The following is a 20,274-nucleotide window of genomic DNA, read 5'->3' on the forward strand; positions in this document are numbered from 1 at the left end:
CATCGAGGTCTCCTTTTTTACAGCCTCTTTTGTCTGTGACTGTATGTTAGATCTCATCGTTTTCCATTTAACATGTGTGTTGTGTGGTGAAGTTTGGCCAGATTGAAATCCATAAAGGCCTTTGAGGAGTAAAAAAATTCCCAGCCATCATCACTTTAGGCCAGGCCATTGTTGCCTGAAAACCCGCATTCCTCATTTATTTCTCGCCGGCTCGCTCCTGCTATTGTGCATTTTCTCATCTTTGGGTTTGTATCTGGCTGGAAATTGATAAGCCAGAATCCCTGACAGTCCAAAGGGCTTTGTGTGTACGTGTGCATGTGTGTGAGGAGGGGATACGAGCAGCGTTCTTGTTTATCTAGCTCGCCTTTTCCAGATGGCGCTCAGCAGAAAGAATCCACTTCTTGACATGCTCTCTTTCACTCTCTCATTATCGGCCGGCTGTGGCCTCTCGCAGGAAACTGGGCGAGTTTTCGGGGCCAGACTCCATCGCCGTGAGGGGTGGACGGTGTTCCTCGCCAGGAGGCATAAAAGTACAGGATGTTTGGGTTTACGTGTGTCCGTAAACACCCAGCCTCTTTCTTTTCACCCGAATGGCTTGCGATCCATTACGAGTAATGGATATTTACACGTTTTAATACATCAGCCATGCCGCAATCCTTTTAAAACGATCATAAGTCGATAAATCAATGGCCTGATTTATTCAAAACAACCCAGAGTCATTTGTGCCATAAGTGTGCATGCATTTGTTGTGTGTGTTGTTTTGAAACGGCAGCTTTCACGCCACAGGCCTGTGCAGATTCCTCCTAGCGGATGTTTATTTCAAACAAACACTAGCCTACAGCAAATCTGCTTCACTACTGGTGGTAATCATGGTCTATTTTTGAGCAATGCTGTAGAGCAGACATGCTCCTGGAGATCTACCTTCCTGCAGAGTTCAGATCTGGCTAATCAAACACCTGAACTAGCTAATCAACGGCGGCGTCTGAATTTGCCTACTTGCACTAAAAATATGTATACTTTGGAGTATGTTGTAGGACCAAACAACTGTATTGAGAGACAGCATCGCAGAACATTTTATCCCATTGTTTCTATTTGCGTTGCAACATTAGCATTAGCTAAATGACCTTATTGCATATTGTTTCCGTTTGCATGTAGCTAGACACCTTATTACATTGTTTCCATTTGAAAGCGAATGTTAGCATTCACTAAATGAACAAATTGCATATTGTTTCCAGTTGCACGAGAACATTATCACTGATGAAACAGCCTTATTAAAAATTGTTTGTTTACATTTAAGCATTAGCTAAATGACTTCATCACATATCGTTTCTGTTTGCGTGTGAACGCTAGCATTAGCTAGATGACCTTATTGCATTTGCATGTGAATGTTAGTATTACTAAAACAACCTTATTGCAAATAGTTGGTTTACATTTAAAGCATTAGCATTACTTAATTGCATATTGATTATGTTAGCACATGTACGTTAACATTAGCTAGATGACCTTATTGTATTGTTTCTGTTTGCATTGTAATACTAGCATTCCCCTTAATAATTGTATCACATAAGATCCTAAATCACATGCTTATGCACTATTCTGTGACGTTTTGTAGTATAAATAGTGAGTAGTGTGTTCCTACTGAAAATTCTAAAAAGAAAAAGTGCACTTTAAATACCCAGATGATGCAGAGAGTGAGAGTGAAAAAACATTTAACCATTAGCATTAGCTAAATGGCTTTATCGCATATTTTTCCAGTTTGCATGTGAACATTAGCATTAGCTATATGATGCATTGTTTCGATTCACATGTGAATGTTAACATTCACTAAATGAACATATTTTTCCATTTGCATGCAATCGTTAGAATTAACAAAACCAATTTATTACACATTGTATGTTTACTTTTAAGTGTTAGCATTAGCTAAATGGCTTTATCACATTTTGTTTCTGTTTGCATTTAGCTAGCATTAGCTAGATGACCTTATCGCATTGTTTCCATTAGCATGTGAATATTAGCATTCAGTAAACGAACATATCGCATATTGTTTCCATTTGCATGAGAACATAAGCATTATTGAAATAACTTTATTATTAATTGTTTGTTTACTTTAGCATTAGCTAAAGGGCTTTATCACATTGCATGTATTGTGTGTTTTTTTCTTTTTTTTTCTTCTTCCTTTATTTAAAGAAACAGGGACAGCGTACAATAAACATTAACCTCAAAGGGAGAGATGCATAGTACCGGGTTTTAGCTCAAGAGCTAATTTTAACCCGTAGTCCCTGGGCAGGCTGATGTTAAGCTACAATATATAAAAATGTAAATGTTAGCATTACCAGAGCGACCATTTTGCAAATTTTCTTTTTACTTTTGAGCACTGGCATTAACTTAGTGATTTTATCACACATTGTTTGCATTTGTATGTGAATGTTAGCATTAGCTAAATGACTTTGTTACATTGTTTCCGCTTGCATGTGAATGTTAGCATTCATTAATCGACCTTATTGCTTATTGTTTCCATTTGCACGTTAACATTAAAATTAACTAAAAAAACATATTGCATATTATTTCCACTTGCATGGTAATGCTATCAATAAACAGCACTATTGCATATTTTCTCTGTTTGCATGTGAACATTAGCAAAATAACATTATAGTATATTATTTCTTTTTGCATTTCAAGGTTAGGAGTAGCTAAATTCATTAGAATAAAATCCAATGTAATACTTAAGATTTAGACTAGTACATAAAACATTACATGTCGAAGTGCAACCTTGCTTTAGTCCTAACATTTAGCTAATCACATTCGTTTCATTATTGATAAACAAGGCTAGCATATTCTGCACTATACAGTATATGGCGGAAATAGAGTAGTATACTGTTCTGAACTATTACTGAAAACTATTTTAGGGCAAATGTTATGTATATTGGGCCACAGTGCTAGTTTCCTGCAGAGTTTAATTCCACATCTAATCAAACACCTGCCCTAATCAAAGTCTTGTGGTTCAAATTGACAGAAAAGTGTGTTTATACAGGGCTGGAACTAAACTTCAGCATGCTGGAAGCAGCTGTTATGGAGGGTTTGACAAAAAGGAATCCATTCATGGATGCTAGTATGCATCTGCCATGGTTTTTATCAGAAGAAAGGTTGTGTGTTTCTCCTCCAGAGTGTAATTCCTTGGTCACAGGGCATTGAACTGCCTTCAGAGGTCTGTGTTTGTGCTCGTCCACGTCTCATCCTTTACTTTGTGTATTTATTGGCTGTCTAACTAGCCATCCTGCAGATCATCAGGTTGTTGTGTGCAGTTTGACTGTTGGCTGATCGAACAGGTGTTGGTCTTGTGGATTTTTCTGGGTCCTGTATTGATAGACATTTGATGGCTCCGTCAGATAAGAAGCGGCATGTCACAGGCCACCGATCCAACGCTTATCTCCACATTCCACCACTAGAGCACTACTAATGAGTGGTAGAAACCCTCAAAACCATTATTGAGCTCTCTGGCTGCCGATATGTTGACTCTGCTGGGAGGTTTGTTTGCCTCAGGTGATTGTGTTTTTGTGGTTACACTGTCTGAGAGGCTGTTATGTCATTCTCTAAGTAAGCTGGTGACTGTTTAAGTAATTCCCCAGGGCAGCGTTTCCCATCCCAGTCCTCGTGCCCCCTGCTCTGCATATTTCGTATGTATTTTTTTTAACCGTAGTTTGTATGTTCCTGTTTTTGCGTAAGTGAGCTGTTAATTTTTCGTATGTGTATATTATAATGTGATTCCAGTTCGAAACGAGTGTACGGGTCCATTCATTTACTGACAGGTGTCTCCCCTGAATTATCCTTCATGGACTATTGAAGTGTCTGTTGAACAAGCATGAGTCCACGCTTTCACGCTAAGCCTGCAATAATTTCTGGTGAAAGCGCCATTTACTGACAGGCCGATAGAAGTTTTCATCGGACAAAAGCTCCTGACATCTACAGCTTGAAAGGATCTTGATGGAGGAACGAGATCTGCGAATGTAACGAATCAAAACGCCAGGTTAATATTCAGGTGGGTTGAGCGTAGGTTGATAAACTACAGGAAACTCTTGCTGCAGGGCGAGAGTTTCCCCCGCTGAGGGGTCATGCATTTACATGAAGCTTCAGTGTGTTATAGTGTCTGGGTGGAAAAGTCACTTGGCAGAAGGCTTTCATATCCCTTCAAATGCTGGATCTCTCGGATGCCCTTTGCTATCCTCTTGCAAGTTCTCCGTCAGAAATCCTCTCAGATTCATTCTGAGGGCAGCGGCTCTCAGCTACATAATACACTCAAAAAAAATTCATTCAGGATCGAGAGGAGAAACTGTGTTTTCACTTAAGCAAGCAATGTCTCTCCAGCTCATGTTCTCATCTCATTTCAGGCTCGTTCGCTCAATGTCCTTTATAAATATTCACAGGCTTGCTTTCACAGACCCCAAACTGTGAATCCGCGAATTCACTCAACACTCTATTGAGTAGTAAGGTTTGATCCATTTCTTGCTCGTACTCTCACCTTCTAATTTCTCTCTCACTTGATTTTCTCCTGTGGATTTCCACTCTATCCGGATGTTTGCCTGCAGACTGCATCCTTTGTGTAATTCTCCTAATCAAATCATTAAACACTCCTCTTTATCTTCCTCACATCATTTCTCACATTTGTGTGAGAAATGCAATTTTTGCAGTGTAATCTCAACCTCATTTTCTTATTCAGTGTTTGTGTCATTTTTTGGGAAAAATATGTAATCATCCTTGGAAGAAAAATTGACTTGTTAAAACTTGTTTTTGGAGAGTTTATATTGAATGAAATTTAGTTTTTCTCATCCAATTTGAATAAACAAATCTAATAAATATGTAGTGAGGTGTATGCTAAATACAAGAAGAAAAATTACAATAGGATAATTCAGTGTGTTCTCTGAAGTCAAGAAGTACTAATTAGGATTTTGTATTTTGTATTTATTTATTTTTTGTTCTAGTAAAAACAAGGCAAGTGTTCAAAAAATTGGGTCTGCAAGATTTTTGTTCACCAAAGCTGCATTTATTTGATCAAAAATAGTTAAAACAAATATTATGCAAAATATTATGATTTTAAATGACTGATTCCTATTTAAATACTGTATATTTATAATGTCATTTTTCCTGTGAGTCAAAGCTGAATTTTCAGCATCACTACTCCAGTCTTCACTGTCACATGATCCTTCAGAAATCATTCTAATATGCTGATTTGCTGCTGAAGACACATTTAGTATAACTATCAGTTTTGGAAACAGTTATGCTACTTAACATTTTTGTGAAAGCGTACATATCTGTATTTTTTAAGGATTCTTTGAAAAATAAAAAGTTTAAAAGAACAGCATTAATTTGAAATATCAATCTCTTTTAACATTATGTATTTACTGTCACTTGATAAATTTAATGCATCTTTACTGAATAAAAATAGCCTTTTTTTATAAAAAAAAAAAAAACATGCTGGCCCCAAACTTTTTAACTGTAGTGACTATTGTGATGCATATTGTTAACGTTGTATATGCTTACTTGTATGCTAAAATTATGTTCATACTGTCCACCCCTGTTTGAGATCTACTTCAGACAGCTTGACGCTTGTGGATAAGAGACAAGCTGAAACCATATTTGTTTAGCATTTGCATTGGCAGCTTTTAATACCATGTGAGCCTTGAGTGATTTTAAACAGGCTGCTGTTAGCTGATTGATAACGTTTAGTGCGACATGGCTGCAGTTCCACTGGGGCTGCAAATGAAAGGATGAAGCAATACTGCACATCACAGAAATCCAGCACTGGGCCCAATATCGAGCCCTGAGGGACACCGTAATGGCTGCATGTACCGCAGATTTCTTTCTGTTGCACTGCTGGAGCTAATGGGGCAGCATTTGGGTGAATGTTTGAATCTCACATTACTCACAATCTGCCTCTCTAATGGCTCTTCAACGTTTTAAATCGTTTTCACTGCTAAAACAAGCTCTTGGCAGCTCCTCGATTTAGGCATCAGTGGACGTGTAATGATTGTCGGCGTTGTTGTTTTTTTTTATGGAGACATTGATATCTGAAACCATGCTTACACAGCGAGACAAAGGGTCAGTTCACTAAGAAGTTTAGTTCAAGAAGTTTAATCAGTTTAATCTAGTGTAACCAGACACTGGTTAAACCACTTCGTCATGCATATTTAAATGAAGGTGTGATCAGAACTGGCCTGGAAAAGGTGAATTGCATCTTTCAAGTTGCATTTTTTGGGCCCTATGAAATCTGTTTTATTTTTCCACAAAATCCTTTTTTTTTTTTTTTTTTACAAATTCTGTTTTTTTCCATTTGATTTTTTCTGAATTCCATTTTTTTTAAGTTTCTTTTTCTGGACTCTTTTAATTGTTAAATTAAATTGTATTAATCAAAAAGCATGTCTAATTAATTAAAATTACACAGTTTATAAAATCAGAACACCTACACTATTTATGTATGTTTTATTTTTTTCTCAAATTCAGTGTTTTTTCACCAAATTCTATGTTTTCCATGAACTTTCTAGATTCCATTTTAAAGGTTTTAATTTTAATCACTAAATTGTAATAATCAAAACCATCTATAATTAACTAATTTTATAAAAACAAATATTATTATTTTATTTAGTCTTTTTTTTTCAGAAATGCTGTGTTTTGTATTTACATACACAAAATAAGTGCTAAATAAATTCTGGTAAATATTTTTAAAATGTATTTTTTATTAATCATTTTATTATTAATAGTAATACTATCATTACATAAAGTAATATATTTCTGTCACTGTTTCTTCAAGTTAAACCGTTAAACAGTAAAATGCTCATGAAGTGGCTCTCAGAGCAGTTCTTGAGATTGTTTGTGTACTCATGTGTATTCATATATTGAGGCGGCAGAGGGTGAAAACACTGCAAGCATCACATGCACTTCAGTATGTGTGTAGTAAATCAAACTGTGTGCATCATTCATTAAAAGAGAGACACGCAGAACATGCAGGATTCATATTTAAATAGTATTTTTGCAGCTAAATATTCACAGACACTAGTCCATATTGTGTTTTGATTTGTCTACTACTGGCCTACTTTTTGGTTTATCTGTCCAAAATATGGTAAATTCCATGACATTCTATGTTATACTGGTAATTCCATTTTCATGACTGGATTCCGCGATTCCATCCGTGTTTTCTGCATTGCGGAAATCATTGGGCCCTACATTTTGTGCTTTTTACTGTATGTTTGTACTGTTAACTGAATTGCGCAATTTCTTTTATTGAATTGGGTGCAAAAACAATGTAGATATTGTGTTAATATTATTAGCAGGTGGAATTCATTCTTAGCGAATCCCTCACCTAAATATTTACAGAGTCAATTCCCCTTGCTCTATTAATTTTTTATTTTTGCGAGATGTGTTGATGCTCTGGGAATGACTTGCAAACAGATGTGGTCCAGCTTTGCTCCTTGTTGATGGACTCCCGCTGGTTTTGGCTTGGATACCAGTGTGGGAATCATCACATCCAACACCTGTTCCTCTGCTAAGCTACTTCTTGTCTTCTTGAATGATTTACTCTCTCAGGGATATTTCTGTGAGGCTTTATCGGTTTTCTTCCTTGTCTCTTTCTCGCTCCCTCAATCTCTCCTTCTCCGCTTAAGCTCATTAAATGTTTCCAAGAGAATAGGAAATCAATGGCGCATATGGTGTGAGAACTTTTTTCTTGATTTGTTTTACCCTGTATTTATCTTTTTTCACATATCTGTTGCTTGCCTTCCATTTCCCTCAGTGTTCGGCAAGATAAATTTACTTGAAGCAAAATTGTGAAAGATATTGAAGGGGTGTAGTTCACTGAAATATTATTGGGGTGTGTAAATAATGTCAGAAATTAATTTTCAGGTAAACTATCCAATTTTTGCAAGAAAGTCAATGCTTAAAATTAGTTTGCCATTGGTGTAAGACAGACTAAACTAATTTTGTAAGAGTGAATCTTGGATTAAATCTTAATATCCTATGCAGTTGTGCTTCTTAAGGAAATCTACCTTGATGTTTAGAAATTTATACCGAAAAGCAAGACAAATACTGATTAAGAAATGTATTTTTTTTTCTTCTAGGTTTTCCCACTCATCTTCTTCTGGGGCAGCAGACTGTAAGGTAGGAATGAGGTTGTTTTCAGTTCAGATGTGCTCTTCATCTTGTTGGCAGATGAGCCACGGCTTGGCGGCTCGTCTGGTGTTTCTAGTTGAAATGGCTATGCAGCACTTGGTTAGGTTCCCGCATGACCTTTATTCATCCTGACACGCATCAGGCTTCTGGATTGCAGCGGGAAGAGCTACTGGAAGGAAAACGAGAATGTGTCTGATCGCTTCAAATGCTTACCGTTCCCCCCCTCTCGTTTAATCATCCTTACTGGCTCTCTCCGTGCTGAGCTGTGGGTTTGATTAGTCAGCCTAGTGGAAGATGACAGCATGCTAAACTGCCTTTCTAAAGTGACTGAATTCAGGCTTCTTCCTTAAGATACTTCATGTCTTTGTTCTTACTGTGCATGATTTATCAGGTTACTCTAACAAAAACAAATTAGAACTTACCACATCAGCCTCTGAAACTACTTTTTTTTTTTTCTTCTGTTGACGTGAACCAAGTGTGCTCATGTGAGGAAAATAATCTTAACCAATAATGTCAAAACCTTGAGTTCCAAGAGCCAATCAAATCTTGTTTGGGCAGGCCTTGGTTTAGTTCCAAGATTTCTTAATGAATTTTATGATTTGCTCAGTAATATGCCATGCATTCAACGTTAAATATCTTCCAAATGGTGTTTAAACACATTTTACTGTTCGAATTTCCAAGTGAAATGGAAAAGTTTGTTGGGTGGGACTTTATTTTATATAATGGGAATTGTTTGGGGTTATAAGAAGTGGCTAGTAAATACTAGAACTAATCCAAAAGTATGGGGTCAGTAAGATTTTATTAAATAAAGCTGCATTTATTTAATAAAAAATACAGTAAAAAAGGAAATATTGTGAAATATAATTACAATTAAAAACAGCTGTTTCCTGTTTGAATATATTTTAAAATCTAATATATTCCTGTGATGCAAAGCTGAATTTTCAGCAGCCATTAGTCCAGTCTTCAGTGTCACATGTTTATTTCTGATTATTATCAGTAATAAAGAAATCTTATTTACCCAAAACTTTGGAACGGTAGTGTATCTCCAGTTACTGGTTAACATTATGCCAGTGAAAGTCGTTTCAGAGGTGGAGTAAGTTGTTAGACTGTGATGAAAGATTACGAAGACAACTAGCTTCTTTAGAATAATGTGCACCAATGAATCGTTCACATTAAGACCAGGAATGTGTATTAAGAAAGCAAACCAAGAGTATTTTGACATGTTTCCTTTGTACGTTTAATCCTTCTTTGTCTCGGCAAACCTGAGCGTGTAAACACACACAAACACACACACACAGCCTCAGCACTTTCCAGCGTTCTGGCCATATTTCAGGCTTCTGCTTTGCTATCAGCAGTGGAGCAGCTTCGCTCTCGCCATTCGGCCAAGCCTGGGAAACAATACGTGCTGTTATTTATTTATTATTTTCAGAAAGAGGCCGTTTGTCGTTGTGTCGGGGGGGAGCAAGCGTGCGTGTGTGTGTGTGTGTGTGTCAAGCTGTCGGGCAGGTCCAGGCACAGCCCATTGTGAGGGATAATGGATGCCATGGCCGCTATCGCAGGAGTTATCTCCCTCACACACACATACAGGGCTTGAGGAGCTAGTGATAAATGACTTTGAGACTCGCTGTCTGCGATCAATAAACCACTAGCAGCAGATGAGTGAGACCGAGATGCTGCTCTCAGTTTCTACTTTACTTCTCTCCATCTGCTCCGCTTTGGCTCCTTCAGTCACTCTTGTCTCATCTCATCTCTCATTCTCTTCCCATCTGGTCACTCATGATCTGCTTCTCTTGTCTTGTCTCACTTGTCTCTTATTATGTTATCTTTTTTCGTCCCCTTAACTTGGCTTGTTGTCCAATCTCGTCTCATTATCTTCACAACATTTATCATCTCACTTCTGCTCTTCTTGTCTCTTATCATGCTCTTATCTTTTTTTTATGTCATGTCTCAATCTTTTTTGGCTCCCATCTATTTCATCTCAGCTCTCCTCATCTCTTTTCACCTCTTATAGTGCTTATCACATTAACATCTTTTTTTTCTCATAATGCCTTTTGTTTTGTTGTCTTTTCTTTACCACTTCATCTCTCTCTGTAAGTTTCTTGTCTCATGTTCCTCTCATGTCTTTGTCTTTTTGTTTTCACATCGCATCTGGTCTTGTCTCAACTTTATTCTCATCTCATCTGTTTCTTAGGTATTTTGTCTTTTCCCATCTTGTTTTTCATATTTGTCTCATCCCTAATTTTTTTTCATTATTTTTACATTTCATCTAATCTCTTCTTTTCCGCTTCGCCTCATTTTACTTGTCTGTACTCATCTCTTATTTTCTCGCCTTGACACTTTTCTAACGTCTTTATCACAGCTTGTCTTTCTGGTCTCATTTTTTCTTCTTCCAGGTCTCACCTCTTCATCTCTTCTTTTCCAGTCTCATATCATTTTATCTTTTGGTCTCATTTTATGTATTTTCTTATCTTGTCTCGTCTTTTCTCATCATTTTGTCTTTCTAATCTCATTTCTCACTCGTCTCAACTCCTATTATTTTCTCCTGTTTCCACACTCATCATGTTTTTTATTTTCTCACTCGTCTCATCTCATTATTTTTAGGGATGCTGTATTGGCCGCTGATATTTATCAGACGATTTCTGATCCATCGGCAAATTGGAAATAGCATGAAAAGTGCCGATACCGATGGTTTATTAATTAACTGCATGAAGACAACGAGTTGCATGTCTGTTGCATAATCCAACATTTATCTCTGGGCAAAATAATTAAATACTTGATAAAACAAAATAAAATCTGTACAAAATATAGTTTGTCAAGCATTAGGCCTACATTTAAGTGAAAATGAATGGCAGGTAATATGCAGCTTTTTATTTGAAAGCAGTGTAGAACACGGATTCACACACGGTCACATCACGCACCTGCAGCCTTTCTGTGAACGGAGAAAACAGAATAAAACTATATAGGCTACATAAAAAGGAATATATAGGCCGACACACAAAATATAAAATAAAATATAAAATTAACAGATAAACAAAAATTGTGCTGAGTTTGTTTTTGTTGTTTGTGACTCAGTAGTTAGTTGAATGAAAGGAGAGATGGAAGGAAGAAGTTTTTTTTATTTTTTTTGGATTTGCTTTTTTGAATGATGTTTTGCTTCTATCTGTATGACAAACTAGTGTTGGTATGACCATAACAGTTGGAAAAACAATGCAACAAATTTTTGCTAATTTGACATCGCAGCCTGTTCATTATCAGAATAAAATACAGTTAAATAAACATAAAAGGTTACACTGTTCAGTTGAAATAGTCAGTAGTACAGTCTGTGTATGTGAAGGATGATGTTTTACGCCGATACTGCAAGTGAAGAACAAAGCCTATAGTTTACATAATAAATAATAGATTAGTATCCAGATATACTTCGTGAATATGGAAACATTTGGATTCGTTCAGAATGAGAGAGGTAGGCTACAGTTTTGTTTTTAAATTAATTCATTCTGGCTTGACGCTTATATTTAGCCTAAATAAAACTTTAGAGGATTTGTTGTGGAGAGAGGGGAACTAAAATAGCCTAATTGTGTTTGTAATTTTGCTTTTATTTACCATTATTTTAGCCTACATTATTTCTAAATGAAATAATAAAATGCAACGTACAGCCTACTAATTTAGGCAGTTTTTTCTTTCAAAACGCTTATAGGTTTAGCGTTTTTGTTTTTTCCATGCTGAAACTCAAAATACGATTCTGCTCGGAGTGAACCAGTTTCTCTCTCTCTCTCTCTCTCTCTCTCTTGCTTATGCAATTGACCAATATCGGTATCGGTAAAAAAAAAATCCTATCAGCGCATCCCTAATTATTTTCTCTAGTTTTCTTGTCTCGTCTTATTTTTCATTGTGTAGATTTTCTCATTTCTTCTATTGTCTACTTGTTTTGTCAAACATTTTCTTTTGAGCCCTTTTTTACTTTTTCAGTCTCATATTTCTCATTTCATCTCTTCTTTTTACTCAGGTATTTCTCATTTCTTTTTTCAGCTCTCATTTTTTTCTCATCTCTGTCTCATCCTTTTTTAGCTCATTTTCACTTCTTGTTTTCACATCACGTCTGCTTTTTCTCACTTATCTTGACTCGTTTTTCTTGTTTTCACGTCTCATCTCTTGTTGTCTCGTTGCTTTTCTCATGTATTTTTTGTCTTTGCTTGTCTTGTTGCACCACCTCTCTGTGGTATCTTTTTTTTTTTTTTTCAGTTTATCATCAATTTGTCTTTTCTGGTCTCCTAGTCTCAATTCATGTGTTTTCTCATCCCTTCTGGTTTCATCTCATCTCAGCTTTCTCATCTCATTGTTTGTTTAATCTCATCTCATCTCATTTCTTCTCATGTTGTCTTTCTCATTCTCATCTCACTTGTCTTGGCTCATATTTTCTCTTGTTGTTCTCATCTTGTTGCTTTCCACTCTTGTTTTCCGGTCTCATCTCTTCATGTCTTTTCCAGTCTCATCTTTTCTGGCCCCTCTTCTCTCTAATCGTCTCTCTTCACATGAATCTCACCCGTGGTCATGTAGGTCTTGTTTGAGAGGCGCAGGTGATCGCTGGTCAGTCACACACACACTCACACATCATTGTTCAATTACTAACACTCGAATGCACACAGAACAGCTCAGATGCGCTGCGTGCGTGTGTGAGTGAGAGTGTTTCCAGCTGTAGGGATTGATCGTGGAATGAAAGTGTAATGGGAGATGAGCTCTCATCTCAACCCTCACTGGAACAGAACAGAGATTTGGTTACAAACACCAGCCATGTGACGCGCACACACACACACGCACAGCAGCATGTGTGATCACACAAATCTCACCAGACAGCGATCACAAATCTCCACACTCTCAGAAATCTTCAAAAGAAAATTGTGAATGCTAATCAGATGTTTTTGTCTATTTCTGGCATGTGAATACTCTAATGCTCGGACTAATTAAGTCTTCCATAATAAACCTCCTCCATTCTCTCTCTCTCTCTGTGTCTCTCACACACACTCAGTCCAGCGCTGACGCTCCTACCAAAGAACGTATTGCATTTCATCTCATCCCATCTCTTCTGTTCTCACTCTGCCTCTCTTTTCATGTTCTCTTCTCTTCTCATTCTGTTATTATATATATATATATATATATATATATATCCTATATATATATCGCGGCACGTTAACGCCGATAACGGCCCACCACTAGATGTATGTGTGTGTGTATGTATATATATATATGTGTGTGTATATATATATATGTATATTATATATATATATATATTATATATATATATATATCTTATATGATTGCGGTTATGTGTAATGTATGTATGGTGTGTATGTATATGTAGGTTAACTTTATGTAGTTGTATGTGTGTGTATTAGTGTGTGTGTGTGTGTGTGTGTGTAGTGTTATAAGAATATTTATATGATAATGCTAATGTATATGTATAGCATGTTTGGGGTTTCACATGTGTGTATGTGCCAAATCATGTATGTATACAATAAAAGAATATATTTCAGTGTGGTGTGCCAATGAATCGTAAATATTGTATCATTGTATTGTGTGTGTGAACTTTTGTCACAATATGCTAATATATTTGATAAGATATAATTTTTTGAGAAGGACCTGTATATACTCATTCACTTTGCAATGGTGGGTTTTTGTTAAATTTGAGCCAAAATCATCACAATTAAGAGAACCAAAGATTTGAGTTTATTTTGTTTGTGTGCGTTTGTTTTATTATTTGAGTTGAATTACTGAAATAAATGAACTTTTCCAAAACATTCTAATTTATTGAGATGCACCTGTATTTTCTCTTCTCTTCTCATCTCTCGTTTTCTCATCTCTTCTCATCTCTCGTTTTCTCATCTTTTCTCATCTTTCATTTTCTCATCTCTTCTCATCTCTCGTTTTCTCATCTCTTCTCATCAGTCGTTTTCCTATATCTTTTTAACTGTCATTTTCTAATCTCTTCACATTTCGTTCTCATCTGTTTCTCCCGTTCTTCATTATTTCATCTCATCTCCTTATCTTTTCTCACCTCATCTGCTCATCTCATTTCAACTCTAATTTCTTCTCAGTTGTTTATCTCATTGCTTACCATCTCTTGTTTCTCATCTCATCTGTTGTTTTGTCATTGTAAGTCTTCTCATCTCTCGTTTTCTTTTCTTATCTTATCATCTCTCAATTCCTCATCTCTTGTCAGCTCCCATTGTCTCTTCTCTCCCGTTGACTCTTTTGTCATTGTATCACTTTCTATCACTTCTCATTTTCCTTGTTTTCCTTTCTCATCTCATTTTCCAATCTCGATACTTGTTTTTTTCTTGTTAAGTTCTCGTTTTCTTGTTTCTTAATCTATCACTCTCTTGTCTGTCTCTGGTCTCTTGTTTTCTCATCCCATCTTTTCTCATTCTCCTCTCTCCTTCTGTGTATTGCTTGTATGGCTGTGGTCCACTGCACCTGTTGCTGTCAGTGTAGTGTGTGTGTGTGTGTGTGTGTGTGTGTATGTGTGTGTGTGAGCTGCTCACCTCTGTCAGAACATCAGACCTGCAAGTGAAGAGTGTGTTTGTGTGTGTGAGGGGTCTCGTCTGCCCCTGACTGTCACACACAACGACCCTCTGCTCTAATGAAGCCAGGGTCATAACTGTGTGTGTGTGTGTGTGTGTGTGTGTGTGTGTGTGTGTGTGTGTGTGTGTGTGTGTGTGTGGTAGGTCGTGTGCATGTGTGACCATGTGTGAGGGTAGAGAGCAGCTAATTGGTGGAGCTGCCAGCGCTGGAGAAGAGAGAAACACACACAGACACAAGCTATTAAACAGCAAACACACTCCTGTACCTCAGAATTGGACCCTTTCATGATATTCACTAGAAACCCGTGATTCAAAAGAAGCCAACCAGAGTCAAACTTCTGATGTTTTGATCTGACATGGTTTATGTACTTTATTTACAGTGCTACTAGAGATTTCGATGCAGACCTGAGTCCATTTGTCAAAGTTTGGTTAATCTTGTTTTGCTTGAAAAGGTTGATATGAATGCAATCAATCTTGAATGTCATCTTTAATTAATAAAATATGCACCCATGCTCTTTTCGCGTCTCTTGCAACACTTCCGCAAAAAGTGGCATGCTTTCTCTCTAAGTGTATGTGTAAAGTTTAAGTGGTATATCCGACTCATGAATAAAACTGTGCAAATGGCATCTTCTCAACCTCTAGACCATTATGTAGTGTGTGATGCAAAAAGCTGCCGGTGTTTGGTGTTGCTCTCGTTGATGATGCACACCTGCAAAACTGTTCCTAGGCTGCTACAAGGAGTTCTTTTGAGGGAAAATAGTTTGTTAGATTTGTGGATTTGAATCTTTGAATGATTCAAAGGTTTTGTGTGAGGCAGTTAACTGTGAGTAAACATGATATATTTGAGTGCAAATGTGTCTATTCTGCTGTCTTTGTATTTGTTTATTCTTTCAGTTATGTCTGCTGATGGCTTCACAACCAATAAAAATTCAGACATTGATTTATCGCCTCATGCAGTCAGAGTAGGAAGATCTAACAGCCATCAGTGAATGGGGCTTTAATCAGTATGCATTAAAGGATTGAATACGCTACACGATTCTTGCCCTGATTTTTCCCCCAATTTACAGTCTGGACATATTGACGCTGCAGATTCGATTTGACAGACTTTATAGAAAATCGTTTAGTGAATGATGGTAACAAACTCAGATTTTTTTGCCTCAGACTTTGATTCCATCCAGTCGGAGGATATCAAACATTGATATTTTGAGCTGATTTTAGAACACATATTGTTTTTATTTGTCATGCATCTCCTAGCAGCTTGTGTTTTTGCACGAGTTACTGTAGGTGTGATCGGAACGATGACAGTAACTAATGTAATCCTCTAACTAATTATTAAGGCGGCAAGTGTATGATGCCTAGTGTTTCAAAAGTTTCAAAAGTTGTGTAGTGTATTCCAGTCACATTTCAGAAATTTCGGTGTCATTTTGCATGCAAAAAGTTTTATTATCTGTTGTCAGATGTCTTTAAAACTAAGCAGCTTGGTTTTTGCATGACCTGAATTCATTGTGAAATCTGCTTAGGAAATTTCTGAATCCTGCATATTTCTCTTGAAATCGTCTGTGGAAATTCGCAGAACACTGGTAAATCTGATTGAGTTTTAAGTTCTAAATACAAATTTTATTCGCAAAGTGCATTTTTATTTTATATGCATCTTTTTGTTAAAAGCTTGACTGCTTTGACATTAGCTTCTTATTACATGTTTATTGTTATGCTACTGTCGTATTGTAAGGGAAATTTATCTACTCTAAACGTCGAAAGAAATGTTAGTTGTAGGTTTCTTCGCTTTATGCGTCAGCAAGTCTGCTCCCATGTTGTTTACAATGATTAAATTCCCTTTTTTTTTTATTGAAAATTGATAGGGATGCACCAAGTTTCGGCCATTGAAAATTAACAGCCTTTGGTTTTTGATAGTGATTGACCATTTTTTTTTTGTGTTTTTTTTTTTTTTTTTTTTTTGTAAATCAGTGTTATTAAAATTATTCTGTCAAATTAAAAAATCTTATAAAATGACTTATTATAATTTAATAAATTAATAAATAATTATTACGGTGCATTTTTGGTTTAAATTTTTCGGCCAAGTGCATCCAGAAGTTTCAGTTTCGGCCAAAAATTGTCATTTCGGTGCATCCCTAAAAATTGATTGCTATAGGCACAGTCGGCGCACATTTGCCGTCAGCAGGTTTGTTACTCATACTGCCTTAAATAGAGAACTTTTAGCTGCTTTGTTGCTGTAAATCACACAACTGTCTTAAATGGATAGCTCAGCCAAAAAAAAGTAAATTCTGTCATCGTTTATGTTGTTCCAATCTTCTCTGTGTTTTTTCATCCATACATTGAAAGTCGATGGTGTCCAGTGTAGGGGTGTTGAAATTAATCGATGCATCGCGATGTGGACGTGGACCATTCTGCATCGATGCAGTGATAGACCATAATCGGTTATAGCCTATTGACGTCATTCGCATACGTGCTTGTCACGTGAGTATTAAAAGTGCACTCTTTTTTAAAATCTGAGCTTGGCTTTTCCCACATATGGCATGTGTGGAACGACGTGAGGGTGAGTAACAGAATTTTAATTTTTTTAGGTGAACTATCTCTTTAAATCCAAATGGTCTGTTGAAATTCAGTCATTGAACTTTAGTCAAGCGATCCCTTTCATCTCAAAGCTCTCAATGCCACAAACTCATTGAAAAGGTCTGCTTTAGACTTTCATTTCCACAGTGGTTTCCTTGTGATGATATTTTCCAGCCAGTTCGTGTTTGATCGTCAGCTGATATTGTTATGTGAGTCAGCAAAACTGCAGCAGCCCTTCAACAAAGTGCCACTTGTTCTCCTAAACATTTCCCTTCCAGGTCTGCTCTTCCACATGCGCCCTCTTTTCCATGCGCTTATCAAAGAGACAGAGCACGGAAGAATGAAAGAGAGGGGTATAAAAACGAGAAGTGATAGGAGGTTTCAGCCTTTTGTAATGAATATTCCTTAGAGGTATTGAAATGCTAATTTTACGCTCACAGTTGGCAAACCCTCCGAATCGTGAGGAAAATTTAGGCGGCTGAAACCAACCCCAACTTGAAGAATCTCTCCCTCTTTGGCTTCATTTATGTGTTTTACTGTTTTGATGTTTAATGCTGTTTCTCTCTCTCTGAGTTGAATCTTGTTTCCCACCTCGCTTTTCCATTTGTCTTCCAGACACACACATTCAGGGCTGTGTGGGATTTGGCAATGTTGGGAAGCTAGTTTAAAACTGGGGCTTGCCCAACTACAAGCTAGTTAAAGGAATATGTATTTGTGTTGTTAAAAACCCATATGACTTTCTTTCTTTTTATTTTCAGTGAAACATAAAAAGAAAACTTTGAAGATTACTTTTCAAACATCTTTAATGAATGGGGATTGAAGCTTTCAAACTTTGCAAAGAAAGTAAAAACACTTTTTACATAAAATGGTTCATTTGACTCATCTGCTATATTTGAAGTCCAGTGAGCAGCTGCTGCAACTGAATCATTATGTCAAAAACTTGAAGTGAATTATTCAGATTTATGAGTGAATCATTCAGCTGATTCACTGAAAAGATTCAACTGAAAAGGATGATTTGTTTAGAAATCAATCAAAAGATTTGTGTATGAATCATTGTGTTGAGTCAAATCTTTTTAATGAATCGGTTGAAAACACTAAGGCAGATGATAAGTTTTTAAGTGAATAGCAATTTAAATTTTATTTTGTAGTTTTATTGCTTTTGAAGAAGTTAGTTTGCTAACTTGTATAGACCTTTTTTAAGAATTATTTTATGAGGCATTTGTGTTTGTTTTAAAGCATGAAAGTTCCAGTCTGCTTTGTTGTAATTGAATGAATCTGTGAATATTTTTATGAAGAGGCTCTACTGAACCATCCACACAAATGCTGAGTTTCCACCGAAATTACCCGGAACAATTGTACCAGGAACTTTTTTCCCCAGGAACTTTTTTTCCCCCAGACCTGTTGTTTTTTTGTGTTTCCACCGCGGTTTAAAGTACCGTGAAGATTAGGCAAATAGTCTGGTGATGTAGGTCTGAATGCATTTCTCAATACAAAGTATGCAAATTTCGATCTTGCATCCTCGGTAGTTTGGACTTTGCGAGTTCGACTCAAGAGTGTGATCTCCTGCGGACGAAACAAAATATTATATCAATTGCCTCTTTTTATTTTCATTTTAACATATAGATAAATTGAATAAAGACCAAAGATTACCTGTTGGATTTACCCAAAACAAATTATATTTTATGTTTAACCACTAAAGAGACATCAGAGCCAGTGGCAAATGTCAGAAGGACTAGCCGAGGTGAGGCTGCTCCAGGCGGATACATGATCACTGAGCTCCCGCTGATCGCGTGGAGCTGATCGTCTCCGAAATCGGGAAAACAGATTTTTAAATAGGCGCTGTCTTTGTAAATAAACCACAGATTTGAGTTTTAAACAACTACATTCTCGCCTGAAATACTTTTAAAACTACATTTCATGATACAATAACAGTAATATTTTGAAAATTATCCAAATAAATGGTGGTTGAAATCACAATGCTGCGTGAACTCAACCGATCAGCATGTTTAGCGCCCAAGTCCCGCCCACGAAAGTTCCGGACCTTTGAAAAAGTACTACCTCGCCAGCAGGGACTTTCTGAGGGGCATTTTTTTTACCCGGAACTTTATTTAGATCCTGGTTCTTGCAGTGGAAACACACCGAGTACCAGCCCAAAGTCCCTAGTTCCTGGGTAAAGTTGCAGCGGTGGAAACACGGCTAAACTGATTCTGTAAAATGAACCGCAGATGTCCGGTGAATAGGGGAATCCTTTTATGAACAGGTTCTAGTAAGCCATCCAAACAAGTGATTCTCTAATATCTAAATATCCTATTTCCATTATTACAATTGAACAAATCAGTGAATCATTTTATGAGTGGAATCTAGTGAACCATATCAAACTGATTCTTTATAACGAATCATAATTGTCCAGTTTCCATTATTGTAATTGGACTAATCAGTGAATTATTTTATGAATAGGTTCTAGTGAACCACCCTAATGAACAGATTCACTAAATGTACAGTTTCTATTGTAATTGACTGAATCATAAATGCTTTTATGAACAGGTTCTAGTGAACCATCCAATTGAACAAATTCACTAAAGTGAATCAGTTTTCCCAGTGCTACTTGAGAGACAAGGACATTTGAAGAGTGCATTTGTTTATGGCATCAGTTCTGTGCTGTAAAGTTGTGTGAATTATACAGGCCTGTTACATCAAAAAAATGGTGTGTTTTTTAGTGCTGTTCATTATAAAAAGTGACCAGTTTGAGAAGCGATATTTACTGTGAAAATATCTAAGCGACTAAAGAATGCAGCTTGATAAGTTTTGTTGCTAATTTTAGCTGTTTTCTTCCTGTCACTGTGCTTGAGTGGTTTCCACAGGCTTGCTGGAGTGCTGCCAGTGTAAAGTCTCCTCTGGCTGCATTTCTCCAACACGGGGAGAGTGAGAGCGACACAAATTGTGAGGGGTCAGAGAAATGAGGTGCACCGTA

At 36.8% G+C, this 20,274-nt stretch overlaps 2 protein-coding genes across 8 annotated transcripts in view; both read left to right on the forward strand.

Moving 5' to 3' along the window:
- The window catches only part of LOC109057318 (plexin-B2-like), a 344,361-nt gene that overhangs the window by 206,363 nt on the left and 117,724 nt on the right, over positions 1–20,274 (forward strand). For 5 of the 7 annotated variants that reach the window (XM_042753485.1, XM_042753486.1, XM_042753483.1 and 2 more), the window contains exon 2: positions 8,106–8,145. The gene's annotated coding sequence lies outside the window, so the exon portion shown is untranslated. Of the gene's footprint in view, positions 1–8,105; positions 8,146–20,274 lie in introns of those variants that run through there. The other 2 variants (XM_042753488.1, XM_042753489.1) reach the window with 1 other exon arrangement.
- The window catches only part of LOC109071575 (beta-1,4 N-acetylgalactosaminyltransferase 1-like), a 60,467-nt gene that overhangs the window by 34,415 nt on the left and 5,778 nt on the right, over positions 1–20,274 (forward strand). The gene's annotated exons all lie outside the window — the stretch shown is intronic.

Source organism: Cyprinus carpio, chromosome B25 (assembly GCF_018340385.1).
Source record: "Cyprinus carpio isolate SPL01 chromosome B25, ASM1834038v1, whole genome shotgun sequence".
In the NCBI taxonomy this organism is placed as follows: Eukaryota; Metazoa; Chordata; class Actinopteri; order Cypriniformes; family Cyprinidae; genus Cyprinus; species Cyprinus carpio.